Source organism: Microtus ochrogaster (genome assembly GCF_000317375.1).
Source record: "Microtus ochrogaster isolate Prairie Vole_2 chromosome 14 unlocalized genomic scaffold, MicOch1.0 chr14_random_2, whole genome shotgun sequence".
Taxonomy (NCBI): Eukaryota; Metazoa; Chordata; class Mammalia; order Rodentia; family Cricetidae; genus Microtus; species Microtus ochrogaster.
The window spans coordinates 8,120,260-8,127,222 of record NW_004949097.1 but is presented as its reverse complement, the minus strand read 5'-3'; the positions used below and the strand labels follow the sequence as shown (position 1 = coordinate 8,127,222).

The 6,963-nt window shown below is 37.0% G+C and overlaps 1 protein-coding gene across 1 annotated transcript in view; it reads right to left on the bottom strand.

Annotated features, from left to right (window-relative positions):
- Slco1b3 (solute carrier organic anion transporter family member 1B3) overlaps positions 1–458 on the bottom strand; it is a 69,055-nt gene extending 68,597 nt beyond the window's left edge. Inside the window, exon 1 of the mRNA XM_005364558.1 lies at positions 415–458. The gene's annotated coding sequence lies outside the window, so the exon portion shown is untranslated. The remainder of the gene's footprint in view (positions 1–414) is intronic.
- Between the last annotated feature and the right edge of the window lie 6,505 nt (positions 459–6,963).

The window sequence follows — 6,963 nt, the reverse complement described above, 5'->3', positions numbered from 1 at the left end:
GAAGGGAAGGAAAGGAAAGGAAAGGAAAGGAAAGGAAAGGAAAGGAAAGGAAAGGAAAGGAAAGGAAAGGAAAGGAAAGGAAAGGAAAGGAAAGAAGGGGGAATCAACTCATCGTTCTAAATGGTTAAAGTTCCATCCAGACAGAACTGGGAAATGATTTACCAACTCTTATTTTCCAATTATCTTTTACTTGCTATAACTAGAGGCTGTGGAAACCCGAGACATGTCTGTCTCCTGAATGGATTGATAACTTTTTTTTCCTGGATGGATTGATAATTGTTTTTGAGAGCTGCACAGAAGATACAAGGCCATATAACTTGTTCCATGAACCATAACACCCCATATCTTTTCTTTGTATTTCACAGAAATGTTGTAGACTGAAGTAATATTGAGAGCAGACTCAAAATGTCTTACCTGAACTCTGTCTTCTACAGCATTTGTGGCATGTCCAACATTTATCCTTCTAGGAAATTCCTCTTTAAAGTCTCTTAGCTGTTTTTTCTATCAGTCCAATAATGATTAACTATCTTTTCAGGTCACTGTCCTACACAAATTGCACAAAACAAACAAAGATTGGGCTAGAAATTCACTCCTGACTCCTGTGTTTCAAGACTGTATTAAAAACTGCTCAAGATTTATACATTTTCTTACACTGATGCTAAGATAATAAGCTTCGTTTTTAGAAGTGTCCTGCAGTTTTACTCAAAGGTATTGTTATTCAAAAAATAAAGAAACATTAGTTTCTTTGGGGATATAAATACAACATGTTATCTGGGGTACTTAAAACTCTTCCCAAAAGAAAAGAGCCCAGTGGAATTCTGAAAAAAAAAAAAAAAAAAGAACCCAGGTTGTTTTATTTTGAAAAAAATTAAAGCATTGGTTGGTATCTGGATAGAGTTGTTGAAATATTTTATGTAATTATAACATCGTTTTATCATTTCTTTGTTTAGATATACACTTAGGTATACGTCTATTAATTTTTGGAGCTATAATGAATGAATTTTTGCTATTTTTATATGAAAGTACATTGCTGGTGTGCTTTAAGGCTTCTGGTTTTATACTGATTTTATATCCTGCATCTCTGCTTTTAGTCTTGATTAGATCTAAGATTTGGCTAGTAGACTCAGTAGGATCAATAATGGCGAAATAGACTTACAGAACCACCATTCCTGCGGAGACCAGGAAAGCAGAAGCAGCAGCTGGGAACACGCTTGCCAAATTTATAGGCAAACATTAGCCCGAGGCGAACACGCCCCCTAAGGGGCGAGACTTATCCATACATATCCAGAAAGTTCCTTTTTCCTGCCTGTATCATGTAGGGTATGCCTTATGTTTTCTTCTATCAATTTCAGTATTCAGGTTTCATATTTAGGTCTTTGATATATTTGAAGTTCATTTTTTGTACAAGATGATAGATATGAGTCTAATTTCACTCTTTTTATGTGAACTTCTAGTTTTTACAGCACCATTTGGTGAAGATTCTTTTCTCAAGCTAATGTTTTAATCTTTGTCAAATACTAAGTAGCTGAAGTTATGTGTACTCATGTTTGGTCCTCTGCTTTGTTCCATTGGTCTGTTTTGTGGCAATACTATATTGTTTTTTGTTCTTTGGGGTTTTTCTTTTTTTACTATGGCTCTGTAATATAAAGGTATGGAACAGCTATCACTCCAGCTTTATTCCTTTATCTCAGGATTGTTTGGGCTATCTGGGGTCTTTTGTGGTTCGGTTTGAATTTTAGAAATTTTTTTCTATGTCTATCAAGAATGAGATTAGTATTTGGATTGGAATTACACTGGATTTAAAAAGAGATTTTATTTTTTTAAAAAATGATCATTTTCACAATTTTAATTCAACCAAACCACAAGTATGGGATATAGAGTGGGGACAGTGGACATTCCTGTCTCATTTTTGACTTCAGGAGGATTGCTTCAATTCTCCATTGAGGATGATTCTGGGAGAGGGTTTTGTCATACACAGCTTTTATTATGTTAAGCTTTGTTCCTTTTAGTTCTACATTCTCCAGAACTTTTATCATGAAGGCACACTGGATTTTATCAAAAGGTTTTTCTGTTTCTCTTGAGATAATTATGTGGTTTTTATCTCTAAGTCCATTTATGTGGGTTGTTACATTTATTGACTTGTGTATGTTGAACCATCTCCATTTTATGGATAAAACCAAGTTGGTTATGGTGTATAATCCTATTTATGTATTCTGTTTACAAATATTATTAAACATTTTTAGTCTATATTTATCAGAGATATTGACCTGCAGTTTTCTTTTTTGGTTGTACTTTAGTATTAAAGTGATGCTGGCTTCATGGAAGGAGCTTGGTAGTGATCCTTCTGTTTGTTTCTATTCTTTTCAATGGTTTCAGAAGAATTGGCTATAGATGTTATTTTAAAGTCTGGTAGAATTCTGCTGTGAATCCATATGCCTCTGGAAATTTTTTTATAGCTATAATGCTTTTTATTATTATTTTAGTCTCCTCATTTGTTATGAGTCTGTTTAAGTTTTTAGCTAGACCTGACTTAATTTTGGTGGTTTGGCTGAATCTAGCAACTTATGTGTTTCTTTTAGATTTCCCAGATTAATGGAATACAGGATTTTAAAAATTCCCTTCAAATATTTGGAATTTATTTGGTGTCTGTTGTGCTCCATTAAGTACATTTAATGTATAATGATACTTGATTTTGTTTTTCTGTTCATTTTTTGATTATGTTAATTTGAGTCCTTTTTTTCTTTTAGTTAGTTGGGCTGAAGGTCTGTCAATCTTGTTTATCTTCTCAAAGAACCAGGTCTGAGATTATTTGCTTTTTTTGTATTATTGTATTTGTTTCTATTTTGTTAATCTCAGCACTGATTCTTATTATTTCTTGCCATTAATTTGGTGTGGATTTGGTTTGTTCTTGTTAGTTCAATTTTTTTGAATTTTATCATTAAGTCATTTTTGTGTTCTATCTGATTTTTTAACATAGAAACTTAGAGAAATAAATTTTCCTAGTAGGACTGCTTCCGGTTTGTCCCAGAGGTTTTGTTGTGTTGTGCTTACATTCACATTTAGTTCCAGCAAACTGTTTATTTCTTTCTTACTTTATGCATTGACCCATTCATCACTCAGTGCTGAGCTGTTTAATCTGAATGAGTTTGTGTATTTACTAGAGATTTGATTGCAGGTAATTTTAAGTTTTAGTGCATTGGGATAGGAAGGAATAGTTGGAATTATTTCAGCCTTCTCAGATTTGCAAAGGTTTATTTTGCATCTCTGGATATGGATTATTTTTAACAATTCGATATGAAGCTGAGTAGAATGTGCATTCATTGGTTTGGGGTGGAATATTCTGTACATATCCATTAAGTCCAATTGATGTATAATGCAAATTAATTCTGATGATTTTCTTTTTTTGTCCAGATGACCAGTCTATTGGAGAAAGTGGAGTACTGAAATCACCTACTATTAATTGATTGATGTTAATCTATGTCTTTAAATCCAATAGTAGATTTTTTAATTAAATAGGACACCCTACAGTTTGTTGCATATGTGTTTAGAAAAACAATAACTTCTTGGTTAATTGTCCCCTTGAGGCCTCATTGAATAAATGGGACCTCCTGAGACTGAGAAGCTTCTGTAAAGCAAAGGACACTGTCACTAAGACAAAAAAGGCAACCCACTGACTGGGAGAAGATCTTCACCAACCCCGCAACTGACAAAGGTCTGATCTCCAAAATATATAAAGAACTCAAGAAACTAGACCGTAAAAGGCTAACCAACCCAATTATAAAATGGGGCACTGAGCTGAACAGAGAATTCTCAACAGAAGAAGTTCAAATGGCCAAAAGACACCTAAGGTCATGCTCAACTTCCTTAGCGATCAGGGAAATGCAAATCAAGACAACTTTAAGATACCATCTTACACCTGTCAGAATGGCTAAAATGAAAAACACCAATGATAGCCTTTGCTGGAGAGGGTGTGGAGAAAGGGATACACTCATCCATTGCTGGTGGGAATGCAAACTTGTGCAACCACTCTGGAAAGCAGTGTGGCGGTTCCTCAGGAAATTCGAGATCAACCTACCCCTGGACCCAGCAATACCACTCTTGGGAATATACCCAAGAGAGGCACTATCATGCAACAAAAGCATATGCTCAACTATGTTCATAGCAGCATTGTTTGTAATAGCCAGAACCTGGAAACAACCTAGATGCCTTTCAATAGAAGAATGGATGAAGAAAGTATGGAATATATACATATTAGAGTACTACTCAGCAGTAAAAAGCAAGAACTTCTTGAAGTTTGCGTACAAATGGATGGAAATAGAAAACACTATCCTGAGTGAGGTAAGCCAGACCCAAAAAGAGGAACATGGGATGTACTCACTCATATTTGGTTTCTAGCCATAATTAAAGGACAGTGAGCTTATAATTTGCAATCCTAGAGAAGCTAAATAAGAAGGTGAATCCAAAGACAAACATATAGGCATCCCCCTGAATATTAACCTTCATCAGGCGATGAAAGGAGACAGAAACAGAGACCCAATTTGGAGCACCGGACAGAAATCTCAAGGTCCAAATCAGGAGCAGAAGGAGGGGGAGCACGAGCAAGGAACTCAGGACCGCGAGGGGTACACCCACATTCTGAGACAAAGGGGATGTTCTTTCAGGAATTCACCAAGGCCAGCTGGCCTGAGTGTGAAAAAGCAGGGGATAAAACCAGACTTGCTGAACATAGCGGACAATGAGGACTACTGAGAACTCAAGAACAATGGCAATGGGTTTTTGATCCTACTGCACGTGCTGGCTTTGGGGGGGCCTGGGCGGTTTGGATGCTCAACTCACTAAACCTGGATGGAGGTGGGCGGTCCTTGAACTTCCCACAGGTCAGGGAACCCTGATGGTTATTCAAGCTGATGAGGGAGAGGGACTTAATCAGGGGAGGGGGAGGGAAATGGGAGGTGGTGGTGGGGAGGAGGCAGAAATCCTCAATAAATAAATAAAAAAAAATAAAAAAAATTGTCCCCTTGATTAGCATGAGGTATTGTTTATTACTTCTTATTTAGTTTTGGTTTATAGTCTAATCTGTGAGCTATTAGGAGAGCTAAGCTTGATAGCTTCCTGGTCCTCATCTGATTGGCATTCTTTTGCTCATCACTTTACTCTAAGAGAGTGCCTGACTTTAAAACTGTGTTTCTTGCAGGCAGCAGAAAAGTGGATTTTTCTTCTTAGTCCATTCACTCAACCTGTGACTTTTGGTTGGAGAACTAAAGTCATTGATATTTAAAGTTATTAATATAATGTGTCAAATAGGTCATCATGTTGTTGATTATTGGTATTAAGGTTTGTGTTCTATTTAGTATTTTGTGTTTCAATAATTGTGACTTCATATTTCTCACCACAATATTTGTCATGGCTGCGTTTAAGTTGTGTTATAGTCTTTGTGTTTCTTTGTCATGCACATCTGCTAGAATGATGTCATCAACTTGCTTTTCTTCTGACTCTACTCAGATCTTTAGTATTTGATGAATCTACCTTAGAGAAATGTATGTATGAAGTTAAGCTATAAAGACCAGTAAAACTTGGTGTTAGTAATTAAATGGAGTTACTGAAGAGGTCTAGTCTTGGTTATGTGGCAACAGGGCTAAGGTTAAGGTTATATGCTGAATTCTAAGTACCCCTGAGAGAGTTAAAAGGCTGGTCACTTTTTGGGTTATGTGACCCCACTGGGAGGCAGGAGGTCAAATGTAAGATTCCCTCAATGAAATTTGTTTATTTTCTAGAGTTATGCTGAGAACCAGAGGCCAAACCTTTGACCTGTGTTGTGTGTGTGTGTGTGTGTGTGTGTGTGTGTTCAGGGAGACTCTATACAGAAGTATAGACTCTGCCCTGCAATGACTCCTGGGACCTCAGAAGTCAAAGACCACATCTCACAGTGACCTTTGAGATTGATTGAGCCAAAGCTTCAGTTATCAGAGGACTCTGGGTCCACTGCAGCTGAATCTCCAGCCCTGGGCTGACCTTTGAAGACACTTGGGATATAGAGTATATTGCTTGCTGTGATTCTGGTCTCAATGGAGCCAGAGGCCTGTGCTTATAGTACTTGCTGATTCACACATAGTTGAGAGCCTGGTTATCCAAAGTTTTCTCTAGTCTGAAGGCAGAGGCCTAGTCTCTAAGTGTTCTCTCCCATGTGGAATTTTTAAGGTTTCCCTGATTACAAACACATTCTTGACAACAATAATCAATACTAGTTTTCTCAATTGAATTCTTGTATCAAAATCAGGAAAAGAATGGTCATTCTCTTGTAAGTGTTTTGTTTTTGAGTAAAGATAAAGTTCAAGGTTTGATCAGTTCAATAACATGAACACTTCTCTTTCTTAAATAACTCAAGTCTGGATTTCTGTTTTAAATGTACTGATAATAATATCTTCTCCCCTCCACTGTCTCTCTCCCCTTCTCTCATGCATTTGTGTGTACATGTGTGTGTGTGCATATGTGCCCTTTTATATATTGTTACCTTGGATCATTCTTTCGTGACACTTGATAAAACTGTAATAGAATTTAATCAGTCTCCATTTCTCAGCCAATTGGCTATTTTTAGTATTCCTTGTTAATTTTTGGAAGCATATGAATATTAGGAGGAGGTAAAGCATGGAGAAGGACTAGGAAGTATGTGGGGAGTCTGTAAGGAAAGGCTGTTAACCTGGGTCCAAATACTTCTCTCTGAGTCCTGAACTTTTGTGTGGTCTTTATTACAAAATGGTCCTTACAAGAGATTCAGATCCAACAAGTCATTGGATGATGGAGGAAGGTCACTGGTTAATTAAATAAAGAAGCTGCTTGACCTGATAGGTTAGAACGTAGGTGGGAGGAGCAGAACGCTGAGAGGAAGAGGAAGTGAGCTCAGAGACTCGACAGCTCTCCTCTCGGGAGCAGACGCCTCAGAGAGACAAGATGCTCCACTCTTGC